This window comes from Heterocephalus glaber, unplaced genomic scaffold (genome assembly GCF_053883595.1).
Source record: "Heterocephalus glaber isolate CG9 unplaced genomic scaffold, H.glaber_assembly_v1.0 deba00001531, whole genome shotgun sequence".
Lineage (NCBI taxonomy): Eukaryota > Metazoa > Chordata > Mammalia > Rodentia > Bathyergidae > Heterocephalus > Heterocephalus glaber.
In genome coordinates this window covers 17,091,207-17,107,135 of record NW_028258329.1, presented here as the reverse complement: position 1 = coordinate 17,107,135, position 15,929 = coordinate 17,091,207, and the positions used below count along the sequence as shown (strand labels likewise).

The 15,929-nt window shown below is 38.2% G+C and overlaps 1 long non-coding RNA gene across 1 annotated transcript in view; it reads left to right on the top strand.

Annotated features, from left to right (window-relative positions):
* Positions 1–15,929, top strand: part of LOC110350700 (uncharacterized) — a 68,792-nt gene that overhangs the window by 39,798 nt on the left and 13,065 nt on the right. Inside the window, exon 2 of the long non-coding RNA XR_002397430.2 lies at positions 10,042–10,153. This is a non-coding gene — a long non-coding RNA (uncharacterized LOC110350700). The remainder of the gene's footprint in view (positions 1–10,041; positions 10,154–15,929) is intronic.

Here is a 15,929-nt window from a genome sequence, read left to right as displayed (position 1 = left end):
AAAAATATTACCAAACTTTTCCATGTTGCAAAATTAGTAAGAGGCCAAGGTTTTCTCTGGGACCTACAGCAATTTCACTTCTGTGACATTTAAAATAATGCCTGAGAGTGTCCAGGAAATTAACCACTGGGGAGATGACCTAGAAACTTACAGCCACTAAAGATCATCCCATTTTCTTTTCAACCTGAGAGCATAAGTACTAGATAGAGTACCTGCATCACATAGCTAAAATGGCACCAAGAACTTACAGAGTTAGGGAGCTTTGTTGGTCTCTGTTTGGTCTTTACCTGGCATCTTCCGGAAGGTAGTGACTGATCAGATCCTCAAAAGCAAATGAGATCATTAAAGGAATCATTGTAATGTTCAGACTTTTTTTTTTCTACTCAAGTAAATCCAATAAAATAATAATAATATCAAGTATTTACTATGCGCCAAAATCTGTGATAGATGCTGGGGACACAAACGTGAAGGAAACTATGCCTTCCAAATTTCCCTGTTAAGCAGAGGAGTTAGATTTCTGTGTTAATAAAAGTATGAGAAGAGTTAATAATAGGGGCACAGCAAAGTATGTTATGGAAAGAAATGATTTTAAATAAAGGTTTTATAATACAGTAAAAAGATTAAGAAATATCTATGCTATGGGATAGATTAGGAAATGCATTAATAGCTAACATAGAGCAAATAATGTAGAGTGTAAAATACATTTAAAATGTAACTTGATGTTAATGACAGATGGCATGCTTAACACATCAAGAGGGAAAACCTTACCCAGGATTTTGTTTTCTGATGCTTTTTTTTTGGTTTTTAATTTTTTTACTTTTAAAATTAATTTTATTGGTACGTTTAAGGAATACAATATAATGAAATTTATCATGGGAAATTTGCACCTTTACATAATCCATCTTGATTCATATTTTTTCCCCTTCCCCTGCCCTCCCTTCAACCCCTCCACCCCTCCCTATCTATAAAGACCTTGTTTCCATTTTTCCTTTTTCTCATATTAATTCCATTCCCTTCTTTCTTTTTTCCTACGCCTCCCACTTCCCCTTCACTTTTGCCCCTTTTCTTCCTATTTCACATTATCTATTATACCTTTTAGTCCTTATTTACACTTTGTTTCTCAGACTAGAGAAACTATTCAGTATTCACACGTGTGTCCTATTTATTTCACTTAAGAGTTTCACCTCAATGTGCATCCATTTACTGTCTAGTTTCTCGTTCTTTATGGCTGAGTAAAATACTCCATTTTATAAAGAAACCACATTTTCTTTATCCAGTTTCCAGTTGATGGGCAATTGGGTTGCTTCCAAGTTTTAGCTATCATGAATTGTGCTGCTATGAACATGGGTGCCCATATATCACTGTGGTATGATTTTTTTTAATTCTTTGGGGAAGATATCCAGCAGGGGAATAGCGGGGTCAAATGTGCCTTCCAATACTAGTTCTTTGAGGTATCTCCATACTGATTTCCACAGTGGTTGCACCAGTCTACACTCCCACCAGCAGTGGAGCAGGGTTCCTCTTTCCCCACAGCCCCCCCAGCATTTGTTATTGGTTGATTTCATGAGAGCAGCCATTCTTTCTAGGGTTGAGGTGGAATCTCAGTGTTGTTTTCATTTGCATCTCTCAAATGACCAGTGATGTTGAACATTTTTTCATGTTTATTTGCTATTTCTACTTCTTTGAGAAATGTCTATTCATTTCAGATGCCCATTTTTGAATTGGGTCTTTAAATTTGGGAGGTCTGATATTTTTAAGTTGTTTATATACTCTAGATAGTAGACCTCTGTCTTAGGGACAGTTGGTGAAAATTTTTTCCCACATTGTGGGATGTCTCTTCACACTGTTGGTGGTTTCTCTTGCTGTGCAGAAGCTTTTTAATAAGAAGAGATCCCACTTGTTGATTGTTTGTGCTAGTTTATGGGGAACTGAAGATTTGTTCACAAAATCATTTCCTATGCCGATGTCTTCAAGAGGTCTACCTAACCTCTGTTTTAGCCAGTTCAGTGTTTCTGTTTTAATACTTAGATCTTTCATCCATTTTTATTTTAGTTTAGTGCATGGTGAGAGACATAGGTCTAGTTTTAATCTTTGTCAAGTTGAAACCCAATTTTTCCAGCACCATTCATTAAAGAGGCTGTCTTTCCTCCAATGTGGGTGTTTGGCTCCTTTGTTGAAGATAAGGTGGCTGAGTGTGTCTGGAGTTGTTTCTGCATATTCTAATCTGTTCCACTGGTCCACAGGTCTGTTTCTTTGCCAGTGCCATGCTGTTTTTATCATAGTAGCTTTGTACTATAGTTTCAACTTGGGGATTGTGATACCCCCTACCTTGTCTTTATTGCCTACTATTGTTTTTGCTATTCTACATCTCTTCTTGTTCCAAATGAATTTTTGGATTGTTTTCTCAAGGTCTGTGAAGTATGCTGCTGGGATTTCAATTGGGATTGCATTGAATCTATATAGCATTTTTGGAAATATGACCATTTTCACTATGTTGATTCTTCCTACCCAGGAGCAAGGGATGTCTTTCCATTTTATGATATCATCTTCAATCTCTTTTTGCAGAGCGCTATAGTTTCCAGAGTAGAGGTCTTTGATTTCTTTTGTTAGGTTGATTCCTAGGTATTTCAGGTTTTTGGATGCTATTGTGAAAAGAATTGATTGCCCCATTTCCCTCTCAGTGAGTCTGTTTTTCGTGTACAGAAAAGCTATTGATTTTTGTGTGTTGACCTTGTATCCAGCTACTTTACTGAATTTGGTTATTAAGCCTAGAAGACTTTTGGTGGAGTTCTTAGGGTCTTCTATATAGAGTATCATGTCATCTGCAAATAATGACAATTTGACTTCTTCCTTTCCTATCTTTATGCCTTTTATTTCTTTCTCTTGCCTAATTGCTGTGGCTAATGTTTCCAAAACTACATTGAAGAGGAGAGGTGATAGTGGAGATCCTTGTCTCGTTCCTGATTTCAGTGTGAAGGATTTCAGTTTTTGACCATTTAGTATGATATTGGCTGTTGGTTTTTCATAGATGGCTTTTATCAGATTGAGGTAGAGACTGTCTATTCCAATTTTTTTGTAGGGTTTTTATCATAAATGGGTGTTGGATTTTGTCAAATGTTTTTTCTGCATTTATTGAGATGATCATATGGTTTTTGTCCTTGGCTCTATTGATACAGTGTATTACACTGATTGATTTCCATATGTTGAACCATCCCTGCATCCCTGGGATAAATCCCTCTTGGTCAAGGTGTATGATTTTGATAATCTTCTGCATTCTATTTGCCAGTATCTTAGTAAGGATTTTTGCATCTATGTTCATTAGTGAGATTAGCCTATCATTCTCTTTTTCAGTTGGGTCTTTCTCTGCTTTGGGGATCGAGGTGATGCATGTTTTCAGGAATGAATATGGGAGTATTGTTTCCCTTTCAATTTCATTGAAGAGTTTAAGCAGTAGTGGCAGTAGTTCCTCCCTAAATATCTTGTACAATTCAGCAGTGAAGCCATCAGGACCCAGACATTTCTTAGTTGGCAATTTTTAAATTACATTTTCAATTTCATTGATTGATATTGGGTCGTTTAGAATTTTTAGGTCTTCTTCATTCAACTTTGGTAATTCACATGTATCTAGGAATCTGTGTATTTCTTCTGTATTTTCCATCTTATTTGCATATAGGTTCTCAAAGTAGCTATTGATGATCCTCTGGATTTCTACTGGATCCATTGTAATTTCACCCTTTTCATTCCTAATTGCATGGATTTGGGCCTTTTCTTTCTTTTTCTTTGATGAGGTTGGCTAAGGGTTTGTCAACTTTCTTTATTCTTTGGAGAACCAAATCTTGGCTTCATTGACTTTTGTATTATTCTCTTAGTCTCCATTGAATTGATTTCTGCTTGGATCTTTATAATTTCCTCGCTTGTATGAGCTTTGGGTTTGTCCTGCTCTTCTTCTTCTAGAAGCTTGAGGTTCAGCATCAGGTTATGTAATAGAGCTAACTCTGTTTTCCTAATATGCATATTCACTGCTATGAATTTCCCTTGTAAGACTGCTTTCATTGTGTCCCATAGATTCCAATATGTTGTATTGTCATTGTCATTTAATTGAAGGAACTGTCTGATTTCTTCTTTAATTTCCTCTGTGACCCATTGGTTATTCAGAAGTGTGTTGTTCAATTTCCAGGTGTTTATGAAATTTTTCCAGTTTCTTTTGCTATTTGTCTCCAATTTCATCTTACTATATTCTGAAAATATACAGGGGATAACTTCAATTCCTTTGCACTTACTTAAACATGTCCTATGAGCAAGTATGTGGTCTATTTTGAGAATAACCCATATGTAGTTGAAAAGAATGTGTATTCTGATTTTGTGGGGTGGAACACTCTGTAAACATCTGTTAAATTCATGTGTTCAAGAGTTTGAGTTCTAGTATTTTGTTGTTTATATTTTGTCTAGTTGATCTATCTGTTTGTGACAGTGGGATATTGAGGTCCCCCATTACTATTGTATTAGTGCTTATATGATTTTTATGTCCATTTGTATTTGTTTTATATAGTTGGGTGTGCCAGTGTTTGGTGCACATTTATAAATGATTGTCATCTCTTCTTCTTGGATTGTTCCCTTTACAAGGATGTAGTGTCCTTCTTTGTCTCTCTTAATTAGTGTTGGTTTGAAATGCACTTGATCTGCAAAGAGGATAGCTACTCCTGCTTTTTTTCAGATTCCTGTCACATGGAATATTGTTTTCCAGCTTTTAACTTTCAGTCTATGAGTTTCTTTTTGAATTAAGTGTGGTGCTTGTATGCAGCATATTGTTGGATCTTGCTTCTTGACCCATTCTGCCAGTCTGTTTCTTTTAATTGGTGAATTCAGACCATTAACATTGATGGTTATAACTGATATGTATTGGCTTATCCTTGTCATGACTTTTTCTTTTTGTTGGATTCTCTCCCTTTGCATTTAATTTCTTGTCATGCCTGATGGATTCATTCTTCAGGGCTTCCTGGGGTTGTGATCCTCATTGTCTTTTCCCAGGACATTGTTTAAAATTTCTTGGAGTGCTGGTTTGTTGTTCATGAAGTTCTTAAGGTGCTCTTTGTCATGAAAGTATCTTATTTCTCCATCAATTTTGAAAGATAGTTTTGCAGGGTACATCAATTTGGGTTGGAGGGTGTTTTCCTTTACGGCTTGAAATACATCACTCCATCCTCCTCTTGTCTTGTGGGTTTGTGTTGAGAAGTCTGCTGTGATTCTGATGGAGTTTCCTTTGTATGTGATTTGTTTCTTTTGTTTAACTGCTTGTAGAATTTTGTTCTTCTGTTGGGTTTCTGGAATCTTTATTATATGCCTATGTGTAGGTTTTTTTTTTAATCATGGCTAGTTTGAGTCCTATATGCCTCACTTATCTCTGTCAAGTTCTTTTCCCCTGTTTGGGAAGTTTTCCACCATTACTTCTGCGAACAGCTTTTTTTATGTCATCTGCACTCTCTCCTGTTTCTTCATTGACTCCAGTTAGTCTGATGTTATTCTTCTTTGCATTGTCTAGCAGCCGCTGGATTGATTTCTCCTGGCCCCTTACTATTTTTAAGAAATTTTTCTTTTCCTGGTCACTAATTGCCATTTTATCTTCTATATCTGAAATTCTATCCTTGCATTGGCTCATTTTGCTGTGTAAACTTTCAATGGAATTTTTAATCTCATGGAAATCTGTTGGCATCTGTTTTATGGATTCCATTTGTTTCCTTTGTTGGGATTCCATCATGTTCCTCAGCTCCTCTATTTTTTTATCTGTGTCCTCTCTAGATTTATTAATCATATCTTATACTATGGGCACAATCTCTGCTGTTATCTGAGAAATTATTTCTGATTTCATTTTTTCCAGTTCCTCTTTCATTGCCAGTTCAGGGAGTCCAGGTGGTTGAATATCAGATTATTCCATGTTGTTGCCCTTTGGGGTTTCCTTGGGTGATCTGGAAGTCTGGTTTTGAGACTTATTTATGTGTCTTCTCATTTCAACAGATGCAGCCTACTGTACCTTTGTTGAGGCAACTTTTTGCTCACCCAGTGGTCTTGAATTCTCAGCAAGCCACCGTGCAGTCTTTACTCAGCTGCTCACCAGCACACCAATTCCTGGGTTCAGAGTGGTGGCCTTCAGGATCCCTGACCTGACCTGTTGTCTGGGTGGGTTTCTGGCTGGTGTCTGTGCACACTTGGGATGGTATCTAGGAGTGCCTCTCACAGAGGCCCCTATGTAGCTGTTTTCTGGGAGGCCCTTTGCCTGGGGGCTGTGGACCCCAGTTCCTGTTGTCTGCAAAGGCTTTGGCTAGGGTCTCCATGCACTTATCAATGGTATTGGGGTGAGCCACTGGGTATTCTTGTGCGACTGTGTAGCCCTTTTCTGAGTGGGTCCTTGGCTGCAGCCAATGGTATGGAGAGCCTCTGGCTGAAGCTTGTGTGCCTGTGGAGCTCTTTTCTGGGCAGGACTTTGGCTGGGGCAGGTATGCAGGAGCCTCTGTGGTCGAGGTGGGGCCCTGGCTGGGATCCACCTGCAGCTGCACTGATCTGGGCCTCACAGATCTGGCTCCCTGGGATCTGCACGCAATTACCAATGGAATGGTGGGCCTCTGGTGAAACTTGTCTATTTTCTGATTCTTGGATCAACCTCTTTTTCCATCTTTGTCTTCTGGCTTTTCCTCTTTCTCCTCCTCTCCATCAGTCAGTCCTTTATTTATTGCTCACTGATTGATCTATTATGCTAGTCTGCATCAGATTCTTCTTTTTTAATTTCCTCTTCCACAATCAAAATACTAGTAGCTGAATAGTCTCCTCTATACCATTGGTCAGTGTTTGAAATATATATTCCTTCTATTTTGGTGATTCCTGTAAGCCATGAGTTTCAAATCCACTTATTTTTCTTTAAAGTATCCATGATACCTTAGGGCAGATGTTGAGAAAGGCCAACAAAAGAAACACATATCTGCTGTACTATAAATTTCTCTTTGGCAAGACGTGTCAGTAACAGCCATGGAACCTATGTGGGCTATAGTGATCCTAGAAGAAAACTACTTAGATCTCATTTATTATATAACAATATGGGAACTTAGTGCTGCCTTGTATTGAGGAGAAATTTGCCATGGGTTATATGAATAGGAGAAAAACTTATTAATTCCTTAGAATATTCCAAATCATGTGTTCATCTTTGTACCCATATTATAATATTCATCCTCACAGCAATATTATGAACTTTTTTATCTTCACTCAGATAAGACTAACACTTAAAGAATTGATAGTCACACAGCTGATTAGTGTTAGTTTAGATTAAATCCAGGTAGGTCAGGCTGAAACCTCAGGATCATTCTACTCCAACCATAGTAGCTCTCAGACTTTATGTTTGGGAGGTCTAGGGTAGGGCTCTGAATTTGTATTTTAATAAGTACTCCAAATGATTCTGTGGTCCAACACCAACTGTCCTCAAACTGCTTCCCTATTGAGAATCACAGGTAATGATGCCAAATCTAAACAAAACAACCAATGCAATGTGACCCAGAAATTACTATGTGTGAGATTCCTTCTGGCTTGGGGGTAGATACAAATATGACAATACCTTCCTATCAAGAAATGTTTTCCCCCAAGGTAAGATATGAACAGAGTAGAAGGTAAAATAATAAGAGATCTAAATGTTAGCTTATTTTATCTGTAGAAGTTATTTCACAAGGCTGTACATGATTCAGTGACAAATAAAATGCAAGGGTGCTACTTTCCAGAAGAATTCAGAAGGGAGACAATAATTTCAGACCAGAATGTTCGAAAGGATTCATGTGTGAGGTGAGAGGTGAGTGGACAAGATTTGAAATGGGGCAGCATATGATGGATAGTGACAGTGTGGGCTGTGACCCCAATAAAGTTCTGGATCACATACAGCTCAGTCTTTGTAAGATGTTACATCTGAAGAAACATGCCTTATCCACCTAAAAGTAACTAAGTAATCCTGATCTTTACTTATATAATTTGAAGGACATTAAAGGAGAACAATACTGAAAACTACTTTTGACATTTAGGTGATCAATTATCCTGATTTTCCCCAAACTAACATGTAGGGCTTTTAGGCTTAACACCAGGAAAGTACTGGGCCAGCTGGGAAAAAGTGATCATCCTCCTTGAGAGGCTTTTATTCTTTGTGACTGAAGGGACACGAAGAGTATTTTGTGAGTGGCAGAATCCAGCTCATGGATAGCACCAGGAATGGGCTGTGCTTCTGAAATGTCTGTGCAGATTCCGTGCCAATTGTAGCCTTGAAGCCTACAGAAGGCTTCCACTGTGGTCAGTCAAGGAGTCCTAAAGGGCCTCTTTGAAGCCTGCTCAAAACAGGAGTGCCCCTCTTCCTGGTCTGTGGGAAAGGAGTGTTGTTTACAATGGCTTTATGTAGCGCTGGGAACGATGGCAGTGACTATGAAGGAACAAAAACTAGGGCCTGATTTAATTTCTTGGACATTTCTAAGGCCAGGAATTCTTTTATGATCCAAAGAAGGAGGGAAGAGAGCCCAATAATTTAATTGTTACTTAGCTAGTCTACCTGATTTTGTCAAATGAGAGTTCAGAGTTCGCTATACTCTTATAGTCAATATAACATTTAATATCCAGGGTTGAATTCCACCTCTTCCACTTTTCTAGCTATATAACCAGAGGTAAGTTACTTAATTTCTCTGAACCTTGGTGTCTTCATAAAGTTGCTCTACCTTATAGGGTCATGATGTGGAGTAAGTTAACATTTGAAAAGTACTTCAGATATACCCGACACATTGTAAGCTTTATATAAAGGTTTGCTAAACTAATTTAGAAAAGGAATTGTGCCATTTCTTGCAAGGATTAGGAAAGAAATTTATATCCATGAACTCATAGGAAAGCCGTTGAATTTGTGACTAAAGTGTCACTGGTGACATGTGGGAGGCAAGTTTCAGTGAGTTAAGAAGGAGTGAATCATGAGCCATGGAGGCTCCTTGTACATATTATACACTGAATGGCTGGTGGGGAAAGGAAATGGAGGGCAGGAGATCCAAGCTGCCTGGAGGACACAGAGGCTCCTGTAGTGCTTTTCCTGCTGGGACCAAGGCTTTCTCATCCTTTCTAGTTTTCTTTTCCATTTTCCCAGTCTTCCAAATAAACAAAACCCCAGCTGGGCGACCTCTGGTCCAGGGCCAGACCAGCATGGAATCTAGCAATGATATTCAGGGTTGTATTTGTGTGCAGTAGTTTAAGGGCTTATAAAACAGAATGAGAAATTGTAAGTACCTCACTGACAGTTCACAAAGATTCTGATTTCAAGGTCAGAAGCATCAATATCCTATTGATTCCAGATTTTCACTGACAGCAGACATAGTAAGGAGGTGGGCCCTTACTGCCCAATACCCACACAAATAGGATCAGAAAGGGGAGGGCCTTCTTCAGGAGGAGGAATCCTGGGGCACTGGGCATCAGTGGGTATTAACCTAAAGACCTGGAGTGTTCTGGATGCCCATTGCTGCCAACTGTTGAACATGTATTATATATGGGAATTACACAGGAATGCGCATTGTATACGAATTATGCAGTAATTATGTACATATATATTATGTTTTATCGATACAAAAGACTCATTTTTCATACTGGCTAACTGAGTCACAAGGAATTTGATAATTTTTCCATGGAAACAATGATGTACCTGAGCTAGATCTGGTATTTCTTTCAAACTACTGTTTTATTCACTTCAAGACCCACAGTTTCTAAAGTTTGGTCTATTAATTGGTGCTGAGCTGGCCACATAAGAGGCCCATTGGAAACAGGCTAAATGTATAAACTCAATCCTCATTATTCTAATTATAGTGGGCTCAGGGGGACCACAAATCTGAACTTTTAAAAGCCAGTCAAGTGATTCAGTTGTGGAGACAGAATGAAGAAAACTATAGTGGGAATCTGGAGTGTTCCTAAGTTCTTTTTGGTCTCTCCAAGTTCATAATGAAAAAAAATGAGCCATATTAGCCCTTATCTCTACCCTTCCATTCTCCATTTCAGAGACAGTAAAAGGAAAGGAAGAGAGGAGCGGAGACAGCCAGGAGGAGGAGGAAATGGAAGCCTGAGACCTGTACTTTCCTACATACTTGTTGTTCTAAGATTTTAAAATCAGGTAAGATTCTAAGGCAAAGATGGCTGAATGAAGGCCAAAGATGAGCCCAAGGAGAAGTGGAAGCTTATTATAAGAAGCAAAACTGAACTCTGCATTTTCCCAGGAGACTGGAAATCTAGCTTCTGGTTACAGCTACAGCTATGGGCCCCTGGGCAGCTACTTAGACTCTGAACCTCATTCACCTTCACCCACCGTAGAGTGAAGCGACAGGATTAGATGATCCCAAAGGTCCTTGTACTGCTGCCATTCTATGATGGTGTTAGCTGTTGATCCCAAGCTTCTCAGTCAGCAAGAAGCCTGGGGCTCTCTCCTGTTCAGCCTAAGGAGATGGAGAAGGAGAAGGGAGAGGCAGTGGAGGGAAGGAAAACAGTCAGCCTCTGTCCCCACAGGGAGACCCTGTCTCCTGTGGGCAGATCAGAGCCTGTGGGCAGGTTGGGGTGGGGCCAAGGTGATAAGGGATCAACCAGCTGATATTTCTGTTCAGAGCTAAAGCAGAATAATTGAACTTAATGTCCAAGCACAAACTAGTCCATAAATCCAGGTGCTGTCTATTTGGAAATTTCAGAAGGGCTCTGCTTCCCTTAATCTTATCTCTGCCAGACAGTTACTGTGTTCTTGATGTAATTAGAGTGATAAAACAATGTGACACAACTGCTGGTTTCTATCATGGCATCGATGCTGTTGACTTAAATGACAAGGTAATAATTTTATAAGAGGCCCTTTATTTTTATTTCTTTCCATTGTGGATAGGTGTTTTCCAAATGAGGGTGCATATCTTTCCAGATAAATTCACCAGACACCATATGTTAAGAGCTGCTTCATTCATTGTCATTTAATGGAGTTCTTACATCTCCCAAGGGATGACTGAGATTGTTCTATGTAGTTAAAATAAGAGGACCATCTAGGGATTTCCAGAACTTTAGCACATTTACCACAGAGCTGGGTGATTTATGCTTCCTTCAGAATTAACCCTGGAGGGAACAAGACTATCTTTTCCACCTGCAGTTTTGTAGACATGTTTCCCATCTCTTCTGTGAGAAAGACTTAATTTGCCTGTGCAAATAGACCCTATGCCCATGAGGGAGTTGGCCAAGTAGATTTGTCAAAAGACAGACATTTCTGACCTTTGGGGTTAAACTCACATAATCTAGAAAACAGTATTCCTAGACAGTGAGGAATGGAGATTGACAATTGAAAGCAAGTTTAGTCTGAAACCAAAAAGCCATTCTGAGTCCAAGGACAAACTCAAACCATCTTTGGAAATGCAAAGAGCCTAAAACCCAAGGCTGGGTCCAATTTGCACTTCTCTAGGAAGAAGTTTTGTTGGGATCCTACATTCCAGCAAGGACAGTCACAGGCACATGTTGACAGAGATTCAGAGCTGAGTCTTCAGCACCCACAGGCTCAAACATTTTCCTGTCAAGAATAAACTTTAGTGCAGAAATTTCATGTTTAATTATTTGCAGATATGGCTATGCAAGGCTATATGGACAGTATATGGCTGCCGTGTGTTTCCAGGAAAGACTTTCTCCCACTCTAATACACCCTGATGTCTGGAGCACTGGGGTGGAGTCATAAGGCTTACGGACAAGAGCAGTCAAGTCAATCTTCCTTTATTTTAACCCTGGGAAAGTTTCCAGTCTCATTCCATATGGCTGGCTGGCTGCTCTGCCATGTCTCAAGAGAACTGGCAAGAAGGACCCTTTAGCATGCCAGGGAAGCATGAAAAAAATGAACAGAATGTGCAGAGGGCCAGAGACAAGTGGTGATCCAGCTTGTAGGGTTCGAGAAGAAATGACTCCCCTGAACAGCCTATTGCTCTGCCCCAGTGGACAGACTTATGAGGTAGGCTTTTCATGGAAAAAGGAGCAAAAGTCTCATGAAACTTATTCCTAAGGATAAAAGTTGCTATCAGTAAATGAACAGGACCACTAGTTACCATCTTTCATAGAAAGTTAAGATGCACTGCAGAGGGCAAGACCTTTACAAACTTTGGAAGATTTTAGGACCATACCTCCTTCTCTTGTTGAGTTTCTAAAGCAAGACATCTGTAAAACTCCTAAAACAGAAAGGATCCACGGCTTTGTCTTTTACAGCAAGGAAAAAGTGAAGAGTCAAGGGTCTTATGTGGTGCTCTGTGGCCAGCTTCAGGGTCAGGGTGAAAAGTCCCAGAGAAGGGAGATAATTGAGATTATGGAGAAGAAAGAGGAGAATAAAAGGCCCCAAGGACCCTGGAAAGGAAGGAAAGAGAACCTTGGGAACTGGCTCACTTCACAGAAGGACGTGTGGAGCGAAATCTGCCTCCCTGAAGCCATCCAGGAACATTGTTCTCCTTCTTTCCCATGACAGCCCTTCAAACAATGAAGAGACCATGCATGTCTCTTGATGAATTCTTGAAGATTAAAACCTTTCCAGGATCTAGTCAACTGGGAAAACTGCAAGAGTACTGAGTTACTCACACTTCCACATAAGCTTTACCAGGACATCTGTTTCATGTACAAACAAGGCTCAGAGGGAAAATGCAGGTGACTGGAGCCCTGAGCCACATTAATTCTTGCTACCACTTATTCCATGCTTATCTTGTGTCAGATAGCTGGACACCTTGCATATGTTAGCATACCTAGTTCTCCCAACAGTGTGATGAAATGGTTTGTATGATTATCATCCCCACTCGATTAATGAAAAAAATAGGTTCAAAGAGGTTAACTCATTAGCCCCAAAATTGTTAAAGAAATCTATCTGATTTTTTAAAATTTTACCTGCAAGGAAAAATCTGAACTAGACACAGCCTAAAGATCACCAAGGAATAGATCGCCTTATCTTCTACGCATTTCTTTGGGGGGAAAAACAGAAGGAAATTTCCCAAATAATTTTTAGATGATGAAAATCCAGTAGAGATAGTATAAGAAAATTATTCTCTAGTCTCATTTAAGAACCTGAATGGAAAAAGTCCTAAAGACATAGCCAGGCATGGTGATGTATGTATGTCTCTAATCACAGCACTCTGGCAAGCAGTAGTTTGAACTCAGACTGAACAACTTAGTCTTAGCATGACCTTGTCTCAAAATAAAAAAATAAAAATGAAAAAAGGTCTGGGGATGGTTGTAGCACAGTGTGAAGGCTCTGGGATCAATCCCAATACTAGGGAAAATAAAAGATAGACAATCATTAATAAATTTGAAAAGAAAAATTCAACAAAAAAAACCAAGCTTAGGCTCTCCAAGAGTCCAAAGTTGGCTTGGCTATAGAAACCATTTATTTAACTCATAATGTTATCATACTTAATCTCAAATATTATTGATCACTTAAAAGATGCTTTAAAAACTTTTAAGAAATTTAAAAATCTTTTGGTGATGAACATATAGCAAACTAAGAAAGAAAACAATCCTCTTTAGCATGACAGAAAATATGTACCTCAAATATATTTCCTAGTGGTACTGAGAAGTAAGTTCATTAACCTCAGAAACAATTCCAGGGTATTCTTTTCTTATTATTACTGTCTCATACGTCCTGAAGGATCTGGCCAATGCTAAAAGACATAAAACAGAAATGAGATACAAAGGTTAGAAAGAAAGAACATTTTTATTAATTTCATACATATGAGTGATTATATAAATATTTAAGAGGATAGACTGGAAAATTAGAATAGGAATAAAAGTGATGACTATTAGATCAACAGACAGTAATAGGATTCTATACCAATTACATAATGTACTTCGCAACAACCACTAGAACTGTAAGGTAGTGAGAAACAGACAGGCAGGGAAAATAGAAGAAAATGATAAAACTTTATTAAAGGATATAAAATTCTGAGTTAATCCAGAAATACACCATAGTCATGAATGGGAAGGCACAATATCATTAAGATGTGAACTCAGGTAATAATATATGAATTCAGAAAGATGCTAAACAAAATTCATCTAGGATGGATCATGGAATTGTACAAATTGACTTTTTTTCTTTTTTTCTCACTTTTTAAGTGCATATTGGTCATACAGATTAGTGAGTTTCATTTTGGTAGATTTTTACATGTTCATAATGTATTTTACTCACTCTCCCATCACCCCTTTCCTCCCCCTCCCTCTCCCCCTTCGTTTCACCTATGATTAGTTAAGACAATTTTGAAAGAAAAAAGATAGAGGGTTTGTAAGAAGGATTTCCCTATCTAGTAGTAATTATTGTAAGTTATAGTAGAACCAGAGTTGAACGAAGTGATCAATATTCTAGATTGGACCAGTAGAATTTTCTATACTGACAGAAATGTTCTATTTTTAAGCTGTTTGATACAGTAAGTACTGCTGACACTGAGGACTTGGGAATATGGCTTGTATTGCTTAAATATAAAATTCTTGATAGTATTTAACTTTAATCAATTAAAATTTAAATAGTCATTTTTGACTCATGGCTACCATATTTGGAAGCACATTTCTATGACTGAAGTCTTACAAGCTGACAAAACAAATATGGTACCATAGTATCAGACTGAGGTAACATTATACATTAGTGGAGAAAAATAAAATGGCTGCATGTAGAGGAAAAATGTATATGCAGATAAGTTTAAATCTCTACCATACCCAACAGTACAAATAAATTCCAGATGAGTTAAGACCTAAATCTGAAAATTAACTTTAGTAAAACTTTTAGAGATAATTTGGGAGAATATCTCCTGAATCTTGCCTTACAAAAAAATTCTTAAGCAGGACCCCAAAATACAAGTCTTAAAGGCATTAATTAATACATTTAACAATATTAAAGTTAAAAACTTCTATATGTGAAAATATGGCATAAAAACATTAAAAATACAAGCAACATAATGGGAGAATATATTATATATATATGTATATATATATATATATATGACAAAAAATAATTATCCAAAATACAGAAAACAACTACAAATCAACACAGAATAACAAATAACTCAGTGAGAAATATGGACAAAGTATATGAAAAATGATTTCTAAAAGAAAAGATCCAAATAGGCAATTAGAAACATGAGAAAGATTTTTAACCTTCATAATAATAAGGTAATGTGAACTAAACCAACAGCAGTAAGCTTTTCATATACATCTGAATACTTGTCTGGCTTGTCCATCCATTACCTAAATCTGCAACCTATGAGTAGGCAATGTCCTCATTTTGGAGCCAGGCTTCCTTTAGGGACCCTCGAATTCTAGATTCTAGGCTTTCTAGCTTCCCTTGCAGCTAGAGATGCACATGTGACTTGGCTCCCACCAATCAGATGCTCCTGACTGTAACTCTTCCAAGGGGTAGTGATAGTGGTAGGACCACAGCACTAGGTCCCCTGTGGCAAGTTCATGCTAGGGGCCTCGGGGTTAAGAAGTATTAATATTGCTGCAATGAGCAGAGCTTGTAGTAATGGTGTCCTCACCAGACTGGATTTTGGATACTGTACCTGACTGAGTGATGATCAGACTGGTCTCTCAAAAGTGGATGGCTCTTTAAGCCACCCAATTTTGTTTATGTAAATCTCTTCTCACTTGAGTCATCCAGAGTTTTTCTCTACTAAGCATCTAATACTACAAAATGTTATGAGGAAATGGGAAAATGGCATCTGTCATACACTATTGAGGGGAAGTAGAGCATTTTTTATAGATACTTTTAAAAGCAATCTGTCAGCACTTGCGAAGACAAAGGTGTACATATCCTACGACCCTAAATATTTACTTCTGAAACATACTGGATAGAAATTCTCACTCTTATGAGCAGGTAGATGTGTAAAAGGACTTCTATTGTAGTAATGTTTTCAATAGTT